Consider the following 22,226-nt stretch of genomic DNA (forward strand, 5'->3'; position numbering starts at 1 on the left):
ATTGTCCAAAAATCCTAACCTTCCAAAGCTTTGTTGCTTTCCTAGTTAAATCCATTGCCTTAGTAGGTCTGGTTCTTTTAAAATGGCAAAAACTACGCTTTATCATATTTATTGACACATGGGAAGAGCTGAACTTAGAATGCGCCAGTGAAGTTTCACCTTCTCAACGTAAGCAAAGGGTGGTCGGGGAAGCTGCTGCCGGTGGTAGCGAGGAGAACACATCCTTACGTTTGGCATCGGCTGCTTCTCTGGCTTCCGCTTCCTTCTCTGACCAGGAGGAGCTGCTCTCCACGTTCCTAAAGTGGGGGGCGGACCCGGGGGGGCAGTCCAATCCGCTCTCTTCTCGACCATTATGAGGTCGTCCCCTCATCCTCTGTAAGGAGTCTGATTGGTGTGTCCTTGGACAGCGTGTCCAGTCAAAGTCTCATCATTTCAGTGCAGTTAAGAAGGTTAGCCTGATTAGCAGGCTTTTTTAATGAACTGTGGAAATTTTACAGGAGTGAAGACCCAATCCTTCTAAGCACTCATAGGAAACATTGGTAAATGTTTAGACTGGGCACCCTGGAGACTCTGCTTTATCAAGGAAAGGAGTGCAAGTGGGTTTTTCACATTCAGAAAAATAGAGAAAATGATTATAACGAACCCTAATGTATCCCTCACCTAATCTAGATTCAAAATGTACCTTTATATTGGGGTTGGGGTATCTTTACAGGTTAGCAAGTATGTTTTTAGACGGGCTGAGTAGTCTCAGATAGTACTGCTTTCTACAATTCATTTTCATGGTAACTCTTTTTAAAAAAAAAAAGGAAACCATCAGCTTCAGCACAGGTTTTCGTGCATAAATAGGATTAATACTCATTTCTGAAGGGTGCAGCATGTGTTGCGCCCTTCAGAAACGAATGTGGAAGGTAGGCCACTGAAGAAAGTCTTGTTTTATAAGGAGAAATGAAGATAAGCTATTTAAGTGACACCCGTTTCAAATTGTTAATGCTACCCTATTGTTATTAATATGGAAATTTTATAATTCTGAAAAGTGTAATAAAAGTCCTCTAATTGCCCAGAAACTCACTTGTGTGTAGACGAAACATTAGGTGATTTAATGTGTTGCCTTCTTAATTTGAGTATTTGAGATTGTGTTACCTTGGGAAAATATTGTGGTTAGGAAAGCCTGCAGACTTCACGGAAGCCCGCCAGCGTCCGGCCCCCTCACAGCTCGGGAGCCGTCCGTGCTTCCCCTGCTTGCTGCTTTCAGTATTTACTGGCTTTCTGGCCGTGTCGCATGCTCGTCGCAGCGCTCGGACCCTCACTGATCTGCAGGGTCTGTCCTTGAGGTGAGCGGGCTCTCTGGTCGCGGCTTGCAGGCTCCGTCCCTCCAAGGCGTGCAGGGTCGCAGTTCCATGACCTGGGACCGCAAGGCAGATCCTTGCCCACTGGGCCACCCGGGAAGTCCCAACTTCTTCCTTTCTAACTCACCTTCCAGTCAATATCTGACCCGGGCAAGGGGCGGTCAGTAACAGCACATGCAGAATTCTTATTCTAAAAAGAAGATGCTTCTAAAATGTAAGACTAATTATTCCTGCCCAACAGCAATAACGTCTTTCTCTTTTTCTCCTGTGTCTGTTTGTCCTTTAAGAGATCCTGGAGCCCAGCGCTTGTTATGGGTGTTGAATTTCTGGTTTGTGTCATGTTAGTGAGGACTTTGAACACCGAGCAGTATAGGCGCTCCTTTAAACCACAGGCACATGTCTTTCAATGACAGGTGTGTTCCTGGCGGAAAATAACAAATCACCATATTTTAGGTGTATTTGAAGAACCTTCTGCTGGAGAACATTCCATGAAGAAGGCAAGGGAAGCATTTTTAAACTTGAATGATGAATTCCCCATTTGTTTTTTCTTAAAAGTGCAAGAGTTTTTTCCCCCTAATTCAACACTGCCTTTCCTATAAGGTAAAGTGATGTGAAAGTCGCTCAGTCGTGTCCGACTCTTTGTGACCCCATGGACTGTATAGGATTCTCCAGGCAAGAATCCTGGAGTGGGTAGCCTTTCCCTTCTCCAGGGTATCTTCCCAACCCAGGGATCGAACCCAAGTCTCCTGCATTGCAGGCAGATTCTTTACCAACTGAGCTGTCAGGGAAGCTCCCCCATCGCCCCAAATAAGTCATATTGTTTGCGACACTGAGGTGCCTGGGCCCACTGACAGCAGCCTGCTGCCGTGTGCCTGCGGGCAGGAGAGCAGGCGGGCCCTTGTGGGGTGACATCACGTCCCTGGAGAGCCCCTCCATCACCCCAGACCCCAGCCCCTGACTTCTGTGCAGACCAGCTCCCGCAGTGGAAACGCATTCATCCACCCTCTGATTCAGATCCATGAGAGAAATTTGTATAACGGAGAGGTTTTTTTTTTAACCGCACAGTCCCTTTTGTTGGCCGCACTGAGCCTTGGTTGCTGCGCACGGACTTCCTCTCGTGGTGGCACATGGGGCTCCTCTTCATCGCGATGAGGGGCTTCTCACAGCAGAGATTTCTCTCTTACAGAGCCCAGGCTCTCAGCCCCCGGGCTTGTGGGATCCTCCCAGACCAGGGATTGAACCTGTGTCCCCTGCATTGGCACATGGATTCTTATCCACCATGCCACCAGGGAAGTCCAAGGAGATGTCTTTATATTGAGCTTTGGATGTCAGCATTGGGTTTTTAGAAGAAGAACTCTAGAAAACAGCACCCAGCTAGTGTATGAACAAATAACCCTGCTTCTCTGGGGCAAAGATACACAAAAGTGCCAGCCACCCTGGTCCTCCGTAGGATACATTTACTCTAGGAACGTGTTATCTAAGGAAAGGTCACATAAGGCTGGTGTGTTAACCCTAGCCCTGACCTCAGCCTTGTCCAGTATAATTCTGCATCTGCAGAGAATGCATCTTTTCAATGGAGTCACATTCCAAATACCATGACTAGCTTAGACTTAGGGTTAATCACATCTAAGCCTCTGTTCAGTTCAGTTCAGTTCAGTCGCTCAGTCGTGTCCAACTCTTTGTGACCCCATGAACTGCAGCACGCCAGGCCTCCCTGTCCATCACCAACTCCCAGAGTTCACCCAAACCCACGTCCATCGAGTCAGTGATGCCATCCAGCCGTCTCATCCTCTGTCGTTCCCTTCTCCTCCTGCCCCCAATCCCTCTCAGCATCAGAGTCTTTTCCAATGAGTCAACTCTTCGCATGAGGTGGCCAAAGTACTGGAGTTTCAGCTTCAGCATCATTCCTTCCAAAGAACACCCAGGACTGATGGGAAGTAAAAATGGTAGAGACCTAGTAGACGTTAAAGAGATCAAGAAGAGATGGAAAGAATACATGGAAGAACTGTATAAAAAAAGATCTTAATAAACCGGATTACTATGATAGTGTGGTTAGTCACCCAGAGCCAGACATTCTGGAGTGCGAAGTCAAGTGGGCGTTAAGAAGCACTGCTGTTAGTAAAGCTAGTGGATGTGATCAAATTCCAGCAGAACTATTCAAATCCTTAAAGGATGATGCCGTCAAGGTTTTGCATTCATTATTTCAGCAAATCTGGAAGACCCAACAGTGGCCACAGGACTAGAAAAGGGCAATCCTCATCCCAGTTCCCAAGAAGCATGGTACCAAAGAATGTGCTAGCCATCAGACAGTTATACTCATCTCCCATGCTAGGAAGGTCATACTTAAAATCTTACATGCTAATCTGCAATATTATGCAAACTAAGAACTTCCAGATGTCCAAGCTGGGTTTAGAAAAGGAAGAGGAACTAGAGATCAAATTGCAAACATTTGCTGGATTACAGAGAAAGCAAGGGAATTTCAGAAAAACATCTGTCTCTGTTTCATCGACTGCACTAACGCCTTTGTGTGGATCGTGGCCATCTGTGGAGAGCTGTTAGAGAGATGGGAATACCAGACCATCCTACCCGTCTCCTGAGAAACCTGTATGAGGGTCAAGAAGCAACCTGTTAGAACCCATATGGAACAACTGATTGGTTCAAGATCGAGAGGAGAGTAAAGAGGGCTGTCTGCTGTCACCCTGTTTGTTTAACCTAAACGCTGAGCACGTCATGAGAAATGCCGGGCTGGGTGAGCTACATGCTGGAATTAAGATAGGCGGGAGAAACATCAGCAACCTCAGATATGCGGATGATACCACTCTAATGGCAGAAAACGAAGAGGAACTAAAGAGCCTCTTAATGAGGGTGAAGTAGGGGAGTGAAAGAGCTGGCTTAAGATGAAATATTTTAAAAAACCTAAGATCATGGCATCGGCCCCATCACTTCTTGGCAAATAGAAGGGGAAGTGGTGGAAGCGGTGACAGAGGTCCTCTTCTTGGGCTCAGAATCACTGCAGACGGTGGCTGAGCCGTGAAATCAGGAGATGACTGCTTCTCGGCAGGAAAGCTACGACAAACGTAGACAGTGGGTTGAGAATCAGACACATTACTCGCCCAACAGAGGTCCATACAGTCAAGGCTGTGGTCTTCCCAGGAGCCAATAGGATGTGAGAGCTGGACCATAAAGAAGGCAGAGTGCCGAAGAATTGATGCTTTCAAACCATGGTGCTGGAGAAGACTCCTGAGAGTGCCTTGGACTGCAAGGAGACCAAACCAGACAGTCCTAAAGGAAATCAGTCCTGAATATTCACTGGAAGGACTGATGTTGAAGCTGAAGCTGCAGTATTTTGGTCATCGGATGTGAACAGTCGACTCACTGGAAAAGTCCCTGATGCTGGGAAAGATTTGAGGGCAGGAGAAGAGGGCGTCAGAGGATTAGATGGCTGGACAGCATCACCGATGCAATCAACATGAACTTAGGCAAACTCCAGGAGATGCTGAGGGACAGGGAGGCCTGGCGTGCTGCAGTCCATGGGGTCGGAAAGAGTCGGACACGACTGGGCGACTGAACAACAGCGACAATCACATCTGAGTTCAGAACAGCCTGTGTCCAATCTGGTAAAAGTTCTTAAGTGAAAGATGACTGTTCGTGGGAGGATTTTGTTTGCTTGTCTGTTCAGTTCTCTGGAAAGCTGATTTAAAGGCACAGTTATTGTAACTAGACAAAGAAGCCTGTGACTTATATGCAGAAGTTGCATTTGGGGAACTCAGTTCGGGCCACGTGTATCTTCATAGTGTGGATGAGGATACCTTGGGTAAAGAAAAGGGCTCTAGATGTATATACTCCTTGATTGTGTATCTGGAGTGGCTTTTTCTTTTTTCAGGTAGAATTATCTTTATTGTGTTTTCTTATAAAAATAATACTTACTTACTAAATTTTTCTTAAATCAACTGTCATTTAAAGAGAAGTATTTAATTTCCTTTTGAGGCTCTGCAAACTTCAGTTCAGTGGTGGCGGTGGTGGTGGTTTAGTTGCCAAGTTCTGTCTGACTCTTTGTGACCCCATGTCTGTAGCCCGCCAGGCGCCTCTGTCCGTGGAATTCTCCAGGCAAGAACACTGCAGTGGGTTGCCATTTCCTTCTCCAGGGGATCTTCCCGACCCAGGAATCGAACCCAGGTCTCCTGCATTGCAGGCAGACGCTTTACCGTCTGAGCTACAAGAGAAGATTCAGTTCAGTGGGACTCAGCAAAGTGTATTTGTTCTTTAAGTTTGTCTCATCTGGTGTAAATTTGGACTCACTGACCTCAGCTCTTAGCCCTGGCTTTGACCTACTTCTCCTTAACACTCCCTGTGCCGATTTTCTTGTCCCTTAATATAAATCTAGACGTGGATCAGCAGTTGCTACCAGTTTTTGTTATCAAGTCTATTGCTGTCTCTGTAATAAAATCCTCTTAGTCTCATTAAAAAGCTGCTGTACATATCAACTTCTGATGGACATTCTCTTCATTTTACATTTGGAGAGTGTCACACAGGGGTTCTCCTTTTTAGAAATCAGCATTCATCTGTTTTTTCCTTAGAGAAGCATGTAGTGCATGGTGGAGTGGTCAGAACGAGCACTTGTCCGTTTCTCCACTCTCCCCAAACTGAAGTCTTCCTCTACTAAAATCAGTTAATGAATGTATTTCTCAGTGTAAACTTTAGTAAATTTTCTGTATTTGAGGTGTGTTTCTCCCCCTAAATTATCTTCAGATCTCTGATGTCTAATGTTCTTTTGAATATTGGCTAAAGCTGTTGAAATTCCTGTTCCATCCTCATCAGTGAAAGGCTCTGAAAACACAAAAAAGAAATTGGAAAGTGAAGCAGACCCTTAATATAAACAAACACCATCTTTCCTCACATGGAAATGTGACTTTCACTTGGACTCTCTGTCCAGCCAGTGATTCAAAAACTGTCTTTCCCTTATTTGAGGGATTTCTGAAGAAGCAAGAACATTTAGGCTAGATTTTAATGAACTTTTTCTTGATTATTTCTTTTTTAAAATGTTTTATTTATTTACTGACTTTTCTTTTTGGCTTAGCCAGGTCTTGGCTGCTGCTCAGGTGTTCTCTAGCTGCAGGAAGCAGGGGCTGCCCTCTGGTTGAGGGGCACGGGCCTCAGTACTTGCGGTGCCCACGGGCTCAGTTGCTCTGCCGCACGTGGGATCTTCCCAGACCAGGGATCCAGCCCATGTTCCCTGCATTAGCAGGCGGATTCCTTACCACTGGACCACCAGGGAGGTCCTCTTTAATTATTTCTTAAATTAAGATCATTTAAAGATAAAGATTGCAGTGATGAAAAAGGACTCGTTAATGCCCCTCAGTTCAGAGTAAAGCAAGTTTCGTTTTAAATGACAGGGAAAGAATTATGCAAGACTTGTATCTTTTGGGTCAAAGGTCTTTCCTGTTGCCCTAGATAACCTCTCCTGTGGGTGTTTTGTTTTGTCTTTAAAGTTTAGGGCCAGTAATAAGTGTCTCACTCTTTAAATGAGTCCTCTTTCCTTCTGTCGTCACATCTTTATTTTCACTCTGGTCCTGAGGTAGTTCAGCACTAATTTAATGCTCAGGCACAATCGCTCCATTAACCCTTGTGATGATCCCCGCTGCTTTTCTACACCTCTGTCCACGCGCTTTATTATGACTTACTCTGTTTCTGTGGTAATTATTTTATTGAGCATAACTATTTTATTGCAAATCATTTGACTCTCTTTTGGCAGAGTGAGGCATATAATAAGAGATTAAAGTTTCCCTTGTGGTAGGTCCAAGGGGAACATTTCGTAATGTCCCAGCATTCTCTCCCTGGGTTTATTTACAACTGTGTCAGGAGAGACATCACTGTGTCAGGCTTTGCTCAGCAGTTTCGTTCCAACAAGATGTATTTTTCCTGTCTGTTTTCCAGCTATCCTGTGGTCTCCAGGTCTCCACACACACGGAAAGGTTCTCGCTGTTATTCCAAGGCAGGGATTTGCTTCAGGTGTCTTTTCTACACTTAGAATCTGTCTTAATGGAAATGATGAGATTGTTAAGTAACTGAAAATTGTCTGTGTAATTCTCTTAGATTTTCACTCTGTTCCACTTCTGAAACTCCAAGTTCTATTTCTTGGTTGGTTGATTTCTTTTGTAATTCAGACTTCCCTCCCCTACTCTGTCCATATCTATAATGCCGTGGTTTGTTAATACTCATCAGTAGATGGAATCATTCTAATGATATTTATTGTCAGAAACACCTGTACCTGCTTTTCAAAACACAGCATGGATTTTGCTGCTGCTGTTTAGTCGCTAAGTCGTGTCTGACTCTCTGTGACCCCGTGGACTGTAGGCCTCCAGGCTCCTCTGTCCATGGGATTCTCCAGGCAAGAATACTGGAGTGGGTTGCCCCGCTCTCCTCCAGGGGATCTTCCAAACCCAGGAATCAAACCTGCATCTCCTGCGTTGGCAGGCGGATTCTTTACCGCTGAGCCACCTGGGAAGTGGATTTTTACTTTATGTAAATAGATTTGCTTTATGGATTTTACTTTATGTAAATTTTAAAAGTGAATGTGTTTTTAAAACGTGATGGCTCATCAGGTAAAGAATCCTCCTGCCTATGTAGGAAACACAGGTTTGATCCGTGGGTTTGGAAGATCCCCTGGAGGAGAGCGGGGCAGCCCACTCCCACATTCTTGCCTGGAGAACCCCATGGGCAAAGGAGCCTGGCGGGCCACAGGCCATGGGGTCGCACAGAGGAGGACACGACTGAGCGACTCAGCACAGCACAGCATGAAACGCCCTCCGGGATGGTGACTTGCATGCACACACCCGCCTCGGAAGGACCCACAGCCTGAGGCGTGGACCCCCAAATCACCCGATCACTTTTCTCCCCGTCCAAGTCCCCTTGTGGCTGTCACGTCCCCCTTTCAGCCGAGTGTGCAGGGAGGACCACCCTCTGAGAGCACTGACGTCGCCCGGGCAGCCGTGGGAGGCCCCTCTGTGACCTCACTGTCTGTGAACACTCTGTGCCCAGAGCATTTGTTGATGAAGCGGCTCTGTGAGAAAACCTGAGGGAAGAGTGGTCCTCTCCAGAGGGGAGCCCTGGACTTGCTCCTCCTCCTGCAGATAGAAACAGCCAATCCTGGGAGAGCCATGCTCCATCACTGCCTGGCCACAGCAGCTGGTCCATCACTGCCTTTGGAAGACCCTCCCCCAAGCCCCCCGCTTCCCGGAGTCCTGATAGGAAGAGCAGTCACGAGGAAGTCAGCGAGCCACAGCCAGGGTTATCCACAAGGTAGTGTAACGCGCATCGTCTTCTGAAAGAGAGTGGCTAGAGCTTCAGGAGCCCTTCCTTACTCATCTCTGACCTGCCGCCCTGAGCCCTGGGACTCTGCTGCGTGTCACCCCCTGTTGTTGTTGTTAAAAACAGAGACCCTCTGCACAAAGCCCACCTCACCCCAGGCTCTGCTTCGCCTGCTCCCTCTAGCCCGAAGGGTCTCCCTGTCCTCCAGAGGTGCCACCGAGCTGGTCACAGGGACAGTGTGCTTCTGTGGGGCGGAGCTTCAATGGGTGCATCTGTCTTTGCAATCCTTTCTGCTCTCTCCCTTTACCTTCCAGCAGGACTCTTCTCTTTTATTTGTATTTCCAGTCTCCTAGTTTTTCTGCTGAGTCTTCTCTTTTTCTTTCTTTTTCACCCTTATTGTTTGCCTGCTGCTCTACCTCTCTTTTTTTCCAGTCAAAGTATAGTAAATTTCCGGTATTTGTTTCAGATGTACAACATAGCGATTCAGATTTTTGTAAATTATACTTCCTTTAAAGTTATTACCAAATATTGGTGTTTCCTGTGCTGTACCGACTCTCCTTGTAGCTTATCTGTTGGGCTTCCCTTGTAGCTCAGCTGGTAAAGAATCCACCTGCAATGAGGGAGACCTGGGTTCCATCCCTGGGTCGGGAAGATCCCCTGGAGAAGGGAAAGGCTACCCACTCCAGTGTTCTTTCCTGGAGAATTCCGTGGACAGAGGAGCCTGGTGGGCTACAGTCCGTGGGGTCGCAGAGTCAGACACGGCTGAGCTGCTAAGCACAGCACAGCACAGCTTGTCTGTTACATACATAGCGGTCTGGCTCTCTTCACCTCCTTGCCTTCTCCTGTCTGCCCCCTACTCTACTGGTAATCACTCCACGTCTGTGAGGCTGCTTCTGTTTTGTTATATTCATCTGTTTATTTTTTTAGATTCCACATGTACCGATGAACGCACACAGTGTCTGCTTCTCTCTTTCTGACTTCCGCTACTGACTCTGGTATTCTCTAGGTCCATACGTGTCGCTGCAGATGGCAGAATTCCATTCTTTTCATGGCTGAGCTGCATTCTATTGTGTGTATATATAAATATCTCATCTTCTTCAGTCTGTGGATGGCCACTTAGCTTGCTTCCTTGTCTTGCCTACTGTAAATAACGCTCTTATAAACACTGGGATGCAGGCACCTTTTTGAAGTATTGTTTTCCTTTTCTTCTAATATATACCTAAGAGTGGCGTTGCTGGATCACGTGGTAGTTCTATTTTTAATTTTTTGAGAAATCTCCATATTGTTTCCAGTAATGGCTGCACCGATTTCCATTCCCACCAGCAGTGAAATAAGGTTCCCTTTCCCCCGAGTCTTTGCCGACATTTATTGTTTGTGGTCTTTTTGATCGTGGCCATTCTGACAGGTGTGAGCTGATACCTCATGGTTTTGATTTCTATTTATTTCCCTGATAATGAGTGATGGTGCAAGCATCTTTTCATCTGCTTGTTGACTATCTGTATGGCCTCTTTGAAACAAATGTCTATTTAGGTCTTCTGCCTCTTTTTTTTTTTAACTGGGTTGTTTGTTTTTCCGGTATTGAATTGTGTGAACCCTTTGTATATTTTAGATATTAACCCCTTACTAGACATATCATTTGCAAGTATCTTCTCCCATTTAGTAGACTGTCTTTTCATTTTGTTGATGGTTTCCTTTGCTGCGCAAACGCTTTTAAGTTTAATTAGATCTCGTTTGATTATTTTTCCTCTTATTTCCCTTGCTTGAGGAGACAGATCCAAAAAAATATGGCTAAGACTTACGTCAAAGAGTGGATTCCTGTGTTTTCTTCTAGTAGTTGTATGGTTTCAGGCCTTACATTTAGGCTTTAAACCCCCATTGAACTTGTTTCTTTATGTATTTTTGTATCCCCATTGTTTCTCTACGTGCTGTGAGACGATGCTCCAGGTTCATTCTTTTACACGCAGCTGTGCAGTTTTCCCAGCACCCTTGTTGAAGGGACTATCTTCTCCCCCATGCTGCTCCTTAACTTTTTTTAACCTTTCTTTCACCCAGAAAAATGTTTTTAAAAAAAAGGAAGGAAACATTTTAAAAGAAGGAAATATAAACTATCTTTTTGATTTATTTTTACTTTGCAAGAGCTTTATTTATTATTCTCTCTATAACCAGATGACTTAGCCTGTAGCGTCTGTTGGCCAAGGACAACCTGGGAATATTCCATTTTGCTCCATGTGCCAAGCGGTGACTCTTGTTCTTCGGGCGTGCCAAGGCAGGAGTGGCCCGCCAGCTCTCAAAAGGGGGCTGGTGTCAGCGCTGACACTGTGGATGAGCGCGGAGCGCCACGCCAGAGCTGGCGCTGTTCTCAGCCAGGACCTCCCTTCTTACTGCCGGGGCCTCTTTCTGCGGCTGAGCAGCTTGTTTCCTAATCTAGTTTGGAAAATAGACTAAATGCAAAGCTCCGTGTCCTGTAAGTGCCACTGCCGAAGCAGAGTCAGGCACACAGCCCGGTGAGCTCATTTTGATGCTCTTAATGTCCCTGCCCTGTGTATGGATGGCTGCGTTTTCCTGGATTTTATTTGTTTGGGTATTTATTTTGGCCACGCTGAGTCCTCGTAGCTGTGCCGGGCTCTCTTCCATCATGCCGAATGGGACGTCCTCTGCAGCTGGTCTCGGCCTCCTCCGGGCAGCAGCTGCACTCGTTGCAGAGCCCGGGCCCTGGGCGTGTGGGCTCAGTCGCTGTGGTGCACGGGCTTACTTGCTCCGAGGCAGGTGGAATCTTCCCAGACCAGGGATCAAACCCATGTCCCCTGCATTGGCAGGCGGGATGTCATCCATTGTACCACCAGGGAAGTCCTCGGGGGCAGGATTTACAACGAAAACACTGGATTAATGCATAGTGTAAGATGTTTCTGTTGTTCAGCTCTTAGCTGTTGCCCTGATCTTTGCTGTGTTCTTGCCTGAGTTCTCTAAGATCTCGAGTTTGACTCACAGTCACATACCTTCACACGCATCTTTCCCGCTGACCTCCTCACCAGACTCACCAGTGCCAGGCAGACCATGACCACAGCGAAGGTTATGCTTCGCCATGTTAAATGAAATATCAGGTCATAGGGACCAGATCACACTGAGCCTGACGATGTCAGGAAAGCTAGCGTGTTCTGTTGCCCCCCTCTCGCATTCACTAGATCAGTCAGTGTCTTCACTTGTAAGACCGTGTTTCTGACCCACCTTTCCAGAGTAACTGTGAAGACACGGGGGCTCTGCATCTGTAACCCCTTGAAGGTGGCGCGTATCGTACGGACTGTATTAAACTGAAGGCCCATGGGCCCATGCTACCTCTGCAAGATGGCAAAAACACATTTTGGTTTCTCGAATAAGATCTTTAAATGGCTTCTAGTTCTGTGCGTTTGGAGTTTCACATGCGACGGAACCTACTTTCTAGAAGGAAAACAAAAGGAAGAATGAATTGTACGTCAAACTTGACTTAATGACTTCAGTTTGCAGTAGTCTCCTGTCTTTATTAGATTATTCAAATATTCAGTGCTATCCTCTGCCCAAAATCTGCCTCTTTTTCCCCAGCACGCATAAGGCACGAATGGCATGCCCTCATGCAACCCCATCCAATCGAAGAACTCCCCAGGAAATGTTGCCTATTTCAAGTTCAAGCCTTTATTAATCTTTACTGCCCCCCTTGAGTTCCTTTGCTCTTGTGTGTGTGCCTGGTCAGTTGTATCCAGCTCTTTGCAACCCCATGCACTGTAGCCCACCAGACTCCTCTGTGCATGGGATTCTCCAGGCCAGAATGCTGGAGAGGGTTGCCATGCCCTCCTCCAGGGGATCTTCCCAACCCAGGGTTGGAACCTGCATCTCTTGCATTGGCCAGTAGATTCTTTATCACCGAGAAGCCCAAATACAAGTCATAGGTCTAAAGACAGCTTAAAACATGTCAGAACATCATATTGGATGGCAGACTCCTGAAGATCAGAGGTTATGTCTAGTTAAGGTAGGAGTGAAATGTATCTAATTTGTAATGCAGTTTGAACAAATTTAATTACTGAACTAGATAGCCTTTATTGTCCAGGCTGTTTATAATGTTTTTAAAATATGTCAGAGTTGACTTCTGCTTCTGGCCATGAAGAAATAATGGAAACCAGATTTATACTCCTGCCTTAAACAGCTAGAAAACTAGACAATAGACGACAGTCAGTGAAACAAGCCAAGTAAAGCCCACAGCTGCTCCCAGTTACTGCCTAGAGGAGCGTAGAGGCTGCACGGCAGGGAGGGAGAGTCCAGAGAGAGCCCAGCTGTCCCCCTGAGTGGAGGAGACGGCGATGGGGTTTGGAGACCGAGATGTCTTGTCTTGCGGGGCAGAGACCCAGGAAGAGGGGCTGCACAGAGAGGAAGCTCCAGAGACTGAAAAGGGATTTGAGTCTGTGCATTTATTAGTATCAGAAGCCACCTGGGGTTGGGGGAGAGCCTCCAGAGAGCAGTAGACTGTAATCCTTAGCTCACAGAAGGCTCCCGTGAGCGGGAAGACCTCACCATACACAGGAGGCCATGCAGTCCTCAGAAGAGGTCTCATAACAGTAAGGGTAAATGAGCTTTGTGCCAAACAGTGCTCTGAACCTGGCCTAACAAAGTTTGAAAGCAAGCTCAAAAGGATTGAACTTTGCCTAAATAAATACATACTAGAACGAAGTACAACATTCTTTAGGGGAATGCAACAAGTTCCACCACCCAACAACGTAAAATTAATTAGTGTTGTACATCCAATAAAGTAAGACTGGGTTTTTTAAAAGCAGGAAAATGGAACCCATAAATCAGTACAAAAATTAATTCATAGAAGCTAACCCAGAAATGACAGAGATGATGGAATTAAGCAGGCAAGAACGGTACTCACACCTATTATAAATGAATTCTGTGCCTAAGAAAGGGGTTCCATCCCTGGTCGGGGAACTAGATCCCACATGCCATGCAACCAAAAAAACAAGATGTAAATGAAACTTGCAGAGATAGAAAATACGGTATCTGACGTTAAAAAAGTACCTTGGATGGAGTCACAGCAATTAGATACAGTAGAAGAAAAGGAGAAGGAAATGGCAACCCACTCCAGTGTTCTTGCCTGGAGAATCCCAAGGATGGGGGAGCCTGGTGGGCTGCCGTCTATGGGGTCGCTAAGAGTCGGACACGACTGAAGTGACGCAGCAGCAGCAGCAGAAGAAGAAAAGATCAGTGAAATTGAAGGTAGTAGTAGAAGCTGTTCACAATAAAGGAAGAGAAGCAAAGGCCCAAAGGAAATAAAATGACTGGAGTTTCAGTGAGCTGTGGCAACAGGAGCTGCCTAACATACTTGTAATGGGAGTCCCAGGAAAAGGAGTCAGGAAAGAAACAATATTTGAAGAAATAATGGAGGAATTTCCACTTCTACTAACAGGGACGGGTTTGCCCTCCCACCTAAAACAACCAAACAGATTTGACTACACAAAAATTTTTGAAATTCTATGTGGCAGAAATGCCATACAAGGTTAGCAGATACCAATCTTGCAACATATTATGGGCAGAGAGGTACTGTTCCTAGTGTAGGAAGAACTGTAAGTCAACAAGTAAAACAACCAATGACTCAGTAGGAAAAATGGGAAAATGACCTGAGCAAGCAATTCAAACTCTCGTAAATACTGACCAAAATGAGATTTCTCTTTAATCACAATTGACAGAAATGAAAGATTAATAACATCCTATACAGGGAGTATATAGGGAAAGACATTTATACATTGCTTGTAGTATATGGATTGGTACAGCATTTTTCAAGGACAATTTGGAGGCACCTGTCTAAATGTAAAATGCTCATAAACTCTGAGCAGCAATCTCACTTCAGTGAGTCCATCCTGTATGAATACTCACACGTGCTCACTGATACACATACAGGGAATACTCCACAGCATTTGAGATTATAAGCAAAAATCTGGAAAAGTTCTTAATATACATCATTACAGAATGGTTAAATAGATGCTTAAAGCTGTCATAAAAGAGGAAAACTCACAATATGATGTACTTTGATCTGTTTTTAAAAACTAACTTTACACACAAACACTCCGAGACATACATATTTGTCTGTAGATACATAGGAAAATGTGGAAATGCACAAGCCAGACTGTTAAAAAGAACATGTTCTTTGAGGTTAGAATTTGAAGGTATAAGTTCGGAGAGGATTTACTTTTACATTTGTTTTATTGTTTGAATTTTTTAAGTAAATAATTTAAAATTTTATATAGCTAAAAATTTTTAAATAAGCATTGGTAAATTAAAATGAGAAAAGTTGAAATTAAATTTTAGTTGATAGAGTCTTGATTTCAGTTAGTTTCTGAAGCATTATTGTAATTTTTAATCAATATTTTCAAATGTTTTCAGCTCTTTTCTTCTTGATATGTAGATGCTTAAGAATTGACTAGCGTGCATGTCTTTTACTTAATTAGAACCAAAATATTAGCTGTTAAACTGGTCAGAAATTCATGTTGGCTGTAGTAGAAGTGTGCAAATATTCAGACGCAGTAAACTGTGATCACTCTGTAAGCATTCTCTGTACCCTTCCTAGTTTTAAAACGCTGGTCTCTCTCCATTCACTCCAGTCACTGACGATTCATTCCTAAAATTATGAGGTTTCCCTCTTTGTCTTGAGGAACTAGCTTCTTTTTTATAAATAATTGTTTACTGCTCACCTGTGCTGTGTTCAATTTAGAGAGTGTCAGAAACTCATTAGGAATTAAGAATACTAACACAGTTCAGAATTAAAGGAGAATCATTTCCACTTTCCTCAGGAGGTTTTGGTACCCTCGGCATCAGCCAGGTGACTCCTCGGGCCGCCTCTTGAGAACAGGAAGCGCTGGGACAACATCACCCTCCCTCTGCTGGGTATCAGGAGGAAATGTAACCCCCTGTTCCTCTTGTGGTCTTCCTCATAGATAATTAGAATGCTTTTGCAGTTTTCCTTTTTACTTTCAAAATGCAGGTTACATGTTTCCTTTAACCTGGCATCCCAGTGGCATACATTGCCATCATAGAATCAACGACAAGATAGGACAGAGAGTTTTTTTACACCAAGATGGAAATTCTTAAACGACTTTGAGGTTTTCTTCTTAAATGTTCTCTAGTCTAACGTTCTTTAAACAGTTATAGAGGCGCCGTGCATCATCGAATCAGTGATGGCATTATGACCCTCATGCCCTCGTCTGCCCCCTGAAAATCTGTGCTCAGATTTTCTGTGTGCAGCCCAAGAGATAAAATTTAGATCTGACTTCATGCCCTAATTATGCACCCACGTGACTAGAGTTGGCTTTTCACCAGCCACTGTTTGACTGACTTCACTCCCAGTGAAAATAAATGTTTTTATGGTGGGAATAAACTTAGACCAGGGTCTTGGTAAATCTTGCTTAGTACCAAGGTGTGAAGGCTGCATGTGGTGAGTTTCGGAACCAAAGCTGATGCTTAGGGATCTCCCAGGGTCATCCCTGGACTCAACAGGGAAAAGAAGTGTCCTCCAGATTGTCCCAGGGAAAGCCAGGAAACATTGCCCATCAAGAGTCAGCCTATGGAATGGGAAAAGATATCTGCAAATGGTATGACGGAGAAGGGATTAATATTCAACAAATATTGAATACAAATAGCTCATACAACTAAACAGCAAAATACAAACAACCCAATTAAAAAATGGGCAGGAGACCTGAATAAACATTTTTCCAAAGTGGACATACAGATGGCCAAGAGGCACATAAAAAGATGATCAACATCACTAATCATCAGAGAAGTGCAAATCAGAACCCCAGTGAGACATACCTCCCACCTGTCAGAAAGGCTGTCATCAGGGGTCTACAAATAGCAGGTGTTGGCAAGGGTGGGGAAGAAAGGGGACCCTCATGCACTGTTGGTGGGGGGTAATTTCATGTAGCTACTGTGGAAAACAATACGGAGGTTTCTCAGAAAACTGAAAGCAGAACTACTGTATGACCCAGCGATTCCACTCCTGGGTGGTGGTGGTGTTCAGTCGCCAAGTCGTGTCCAGTTCTGTGTGACCCCCCCACGGACTGCAGCACACCAGGCCTCCCTGTCCTTCACTGTCTCCTGGAGTTTACTCAAACTCAGGTCCATTGAGTCAGTGATGCCATCCAACCATCTCATCCTCTGTCATCCCCTTCTCCTCCTGCCTTCAATCTTTCCCAGCATCAGGGTCTTTTCCAAAGAGTTGGTTTCTTTTCCACTTCTGAGTATGTTCCTGGAAAAAAAAACAAAAAAACCCACTCATTTGGAAAGATACATGCACCCCAGAGTTAATACCAGCACTGTTTACAGTTGCCAAGATAAGGAAGCAGCCTGCGTGATTGCCTCATTTAATGCTCTTAACCACTCTGGGGTGGGCACTCGTGTTCCCTGCTTTTTGCAGATGAAGACACGGGCTCCGAGAGGCTGGGGGCTTGTCTGGGGCAGGCCGGAAATGGGGCTCCCGTTTGGGAATTCCCACAGGAGCCTGCGCCCCTCCCCGCTGGTCCTGCGCCCCTGCCGTGGTCTCCGGGTCACACCGCTGAGATGCCACTTCTCTGCGCAGACACCACGCAGGTGCCCCATGCTTGGTCACTTGGTTGTCCAGCAACACGTACCAAGCTCCAGTTCTGGCCCTAGGCCAGAGCAGGTAGAAGCGGGTAGTTAAAACACTTCGGTTCAAGGCCCTGCCCTTAAGGACACTGAAGTCTGAGAAGTGGACCATAAGTGGCCCAGCCCTGTGATCCAGAGGTTGGGAGCAGCACTTGTGTTCCCCAGCCGTGTGCCGCGGGACCCCGCTCCTCCAGGGTGCCCCGTGGGCAGAAGCCTCTCCCTATCTGCCCGTGCTGTGCCGGGTACGCAGCATGCTTTCAGGGGGCCCCGAGAGCCCTCCTCAGCCTTTCTGCTGGGTTGTCTGCCCCCCAGGCTGGGAAGGAGCCTCATACCGCTGACTCGGAGTGGGGCAGGGTGGCGTGCAGTGTCTGAGCCCTTCCTCCGTCCTCGGCCTCCCACAGCAGGCTGCGTCCTTGACAGCCAAACATGTTAGACCCCAGAGGTGAGCTTCCGCAGCTCATCCCCCGCCCATCTGTGTCCCCCAGACAAAGGGCCCCTGTCTCCTCACCGCCCCCCAATTCAGAGGACCCCCTCGATCTGTACAGAGATCACGAGAAGGAGGAGGAGAACTCTGTGGGCTGAGGAGAAGCTGGGCTGAGACCAGCCCCGTCCAACAGGACGCTGTTGTCACAGTGCCACGTGCAGCACAGGAGCCGCAGCACACTCACACGCGCGCTATGCAAGGGCCCAGCACACTCTCTCCAGGCGCACGGTTTTCATCGTGGGCTCAGGACTAGCCAGCTTGGAGCGAGGTAGAGGACATCAGAACCTCCCACACGAGCCAAGTATAAATGCTCCTGCATCTATTCTGTGCAGCGTCCATGTTTTTCTCAGAAGACCATCTGCCGGTACTGACCTCTGCTGAGTCCAAGGTTCCAGTATCTTTCCCAAGGTCCCTCCAGCTACAGGGCACCTGCCCTCGGCACTGTAACAGCCCTCTGCACGCCTCTGCGTGAACAGGCGCCCAGGGCTCAGCATCTTTTCTAAGTACTCTTCATCCACCTCAGTCTTACCAGTATCCCTGACATGCTCCCCTTCACACAAACTATTTGCACAGATTTCCTTTTTATATTTTCTGTCTTTTTTTTTTTTTTGGCTGCGTCTGGTTTTAGCTGACGCACTCAGGCTCTTCACTGCGTGTGCAGGCTTCTCTAGTTGCAGTGCCCAGCTATCTTTGCTCCGCAGCAGCTTAGCTGCTCACACGGGCATATGGGATCTTAGTTCCCAACCAGGGAACACCCCCCTGTCCCCTGCATTGCAAGGTGGATTCTTAACCAGTGGACCACCAGGGAAGTCCCTCACACAAATTTCCAAATATAAAATAATGTTCCTGTCCACTTTTAGTCATTTTAAATTGTCCTAGTAGTAAATAGCCATTGCAATTATTATCAGTTACTCTAATTTTACAGAATCCTCGATTCAGCACATTTATTTTTAGTGTCTAAAGTTGGAAAGCTCTGTGCACAGGTTCTATGGGGGCTAAGATCACAGCCACAGGAATGTTCTTCCAACCACTTAGACTGTAATAGAGGGTGGGTCAGAAATCCAGGAAGTACAGAAATAGCAGACCACACTGTTGGACTGGGGAGGGTATGACTGAAGAGATGGGGTGCCTAGGGAGGACTGTCACACACTCTCGAACAAGGAAACATGGGGATGAGGATGTGAGAAGGATGACTGACCAGGGGCCTTGCATGGTGGGAAAGGATGCTGGACATGGGAAAGATGGCTTGCTGTCACAGACCCCCCAGCACAGGAAGAGCAGCCTCTAAGGGTGTGCCATGGACTGAGCTCTGTTCCCCCAAAACTCATGTGCAGAAGCCCTGACTCCTGACATGCCAGTATTTGTAGACAGGGTTTATAAGGAGGTAATTAAGGCTAAATGAAGTCATAAGGGTGGGGCCCTGTCCCAGTAGGATTAGTGCCCTTGTAGGAAGAGACGTCAGAGAGCTAGTTCCTCCTCTCGCTGCCCTGTGAGGACCCAGGGAAGGTGGCTGTCCGCACACCAGGAGGGGAACCCTCACCGGAAACTGAACTGGACCTTCAGCCTCCAGAACTATGAGGGCTCAATTTCTGGTGTGAAAGTCACCCAGTCGTTAGCATTTTGTTACGTTAGTCTCAGCCGACTAGTATGGGACATTCACAAAGCTCCTGCCAGAATGTTGGTAAGAATACTCTGCATCAGGTACCAGCTCCCAGGGGGCCTTGGAGCTTGACTGGAGGAGATTCCCTCAATTTTCTGAAGACGCAGCAGTATCCATTGGCCTCGAAGGAGGATCTGGTGTTGTTTTCTTTCAAATGTTAGACTTTCTTCCTCCTATTCTGACTCATCATGGGATGCCCTGCTTTAGGAAAGGCTGATGGTGAACATCTGTTTAACTAAATTCAGATGTCACAGTCTAAACGAGGAAGGTCACCAAGGAGAGGTTTGAGGTTTGGATGTGTCTGCATTTCCAAGGACTTGATTGTCAAGAGGTAACATGGAGAACTTGCACTCACCTGGACGATTCCACTCTGCAGCTCGGTGCCTGCACGACCAGGAGCTTGGGTTCTCTTCCATATGCAAAGAGTCTGGATCACTGTTTCTTTTTTATAATAACTTCTTTGCAAATCGCACTCTCGCACTTTAAGAACATAAGGTTCTGTGGCATCTCCATCAGCTGACCTCATCTCCGTGTCAGTTCTTACCATGTGAATGCTAGCACAGTCTGGAACGCTCTCCAGCTCCGCTCCAGGCCTTGAACATGCAGCTGAGGCCCTCAGGCATCCAGGAAAACATTGAGCTCTCGCTTGACTAAAATTTCAGAGGCCTTCTTTCCTCCATTTGGTCACACTTAAGTGTAACAAACACTAGGTCAGGAAGCAGTGGTGTTCGTCCTGGTCCTTACTCTCCTTTTAGGGAGGACCCTGGGAGGAAAAGAAAGGGAATACATGGAGCCTGATAACTGCAGACAGAAAGAAGAAGCAACGATATCATGAACGTATTTATAACAACGTTAGAAAGGAAAAGAAAGGATAACGGCACAGAAGTGTGACTCGTGGGCAGGAGTGGAGCAGTCTCCCATAGCAGATCAGTGTCTAGACATTTGCAGTTTCTTGGAAGAATACTTCAGTATGCTGGTAGCCGTAACCCTGGGGCCTTTGTTTTTGTCCGCGATCGTTAATCTCCTGTTTACGTGTATAAACTGCCGTAGCTCTTAAAGTGGATCATGCATTCACCATTCAGAATTTGACAGTTGTTTCTGAGGCAATTGGTTGAGTTTTCTAAATGCCTCTGTTCTCCTCCTTTTTTAAAAAAATCCCAGTCATTGACGATAGTTCTTTGGATTCTTTTAGCTTTCTCAAAGCTGTACCATATAAAACAACGCTACCTCAAAAATAAACATGGAAAGAAAACAGGTTAGAATTGTTGATATTGTGTCAGGGTTTAAAAACCAACTGATTCCAGATTTAAGATGAAGCCAGTATTACGCACAGGCATTGTTTACAAGAAATGAAAGATTCACCCTTAAAATATGTATTGCACACTTACAGTTTAGAATGTTACCCTTTATGCCAATCAAGTGGCTTAATCCATGTATATCTCAAGAATCCAGTCTTCCTCTGTACCAAGACTCCTACACAATTTTAAAACAAATGCTATCATTCTATGATTCTGAAACAGCACAAACAGAATCAGTATGTTCTGTAAAATGTTTCCTTTTTTTGCCTATCAGTTATGTAGTCCATACAGCTGATGAGATTCAACTTCTAATCATTCACTGTTTTCCAAAGATAAAGAACGTAGCAGGCCTGATCCATAGCTTTTTTCAAGGTTAAGTTTTCAGTTCTCTAATAGCAAGTTACTCTCACTGTATTTCTCTTATGCTCTTGTCTGCAAACAAGGCTTAAGCAGCCCTCCTTGGAAATTGTAGGGATCTGACAAATTCCATTAGAAAGTCAATCTGGCTTTTTGTTTCTCTTGACATCGCCATAGAAGGTCAGCCTGTCTCTGAGAGGAACCTGTCAAAATGGCTGTCTTACTGCATTCCTCATTGTTATTCTCCGGGGTGATATCCCTTGAAGGTCATATTATAGAAGGTCTTATCAAAGGAGCGTCAACAATAGTGGCCAGGCAAGAGTTGGTTCCACCTAATGAGATATGTCCTCCAAAGCCACTCTCAGCTTGATGCCCTAACAAAACCCAGTTGCCTCAAAACTTCGCCGTGACTTTAGGTTCATCTCAAAAAAAACCATGTCAGATCTGTACATTCATCCTCCGCCCTCTGAAGTACACTGCTCTAACAGCTTTTATTCTCTCAGTCTGGGATGAAAGGCCAGATAAATGCAAGTATGCAAACAGCATTTTGCTTTATTATTGCCACTTCTCTGCCTCACGCTTTTACACCCCTAAGCAGACACACACAGAGGCATATCTATAAATACATGTTTTCAGTTTCGATGCCTGGGTCTCAGGCTTATTTAAAGGCAAGTCTGGTCAGTGAGTCCAGACTGTGAGATGTGGACCATCCCGAAATCAAACCGCCTCAAATAAGAGACAGTTCAGGGTACCAGCTCATGAGCAGCTTCTCCCTGAAGTGGACTCGTTGTGTTTAACTTACAGACCATCGTCCTTCATCTGACTTGGAAGGCAGTGTCGTGGATGAGGGGGTGGCCGCCCCCACTTGTGGGACCTGACACTGTTTCCCAGCAGCCATCAGCTGGATATTGCCTGTCCAGGATGGACTTATTATTTTGCCTGTTTCAGCACTTCTGGCCGCTAAAGCCTGCTCATCTACATGTTACTATTGACTAGTTCAAGTGCTAAAACCAAATTTTTATAAACACCTCCATTCCCATGATAAGTGAAGTACCACTTCCTAAGAACTTCGAATGGCATCCGTCAAATAAACCATCTGGAGTCAGAGCGCAAGCATCATGTGATGACTCGGC

General features: G+C 45.9%; 1 protein-coding gene across 3 annotated transcripts in view; it reads left to right on the forward strand.

The window, feature by feature from the left end:
- UBE2E2 (ubiquitin conjugating enzyme E2 E2) overlaps positions 1-22,226 on the forward strand; it is a 382,154-nt gene that overhangs the window by 335,283 nt on the left and 24,645 nt on the right. The gene's annotated exons all lie outside the window — the stretch shown is intronic.

Source organism: Bubalus kerabau, chromosome 2 (assembly GCF_029407905.1).
Source record: "Bubalus kerabau isolate K-KA32 ecotype Philippines breed swamp buffalo chromosome 2, PCC_UOA_SB_1v2, whole genome shotgun sequence".
Classification (NCBI taxonomy): domain Eukaryota; kingdom Metazoa; phylum Chordata; class Mammalia; order Artiodactyla; family Bovidae; genus Bubalus; species Bubalus kerabau.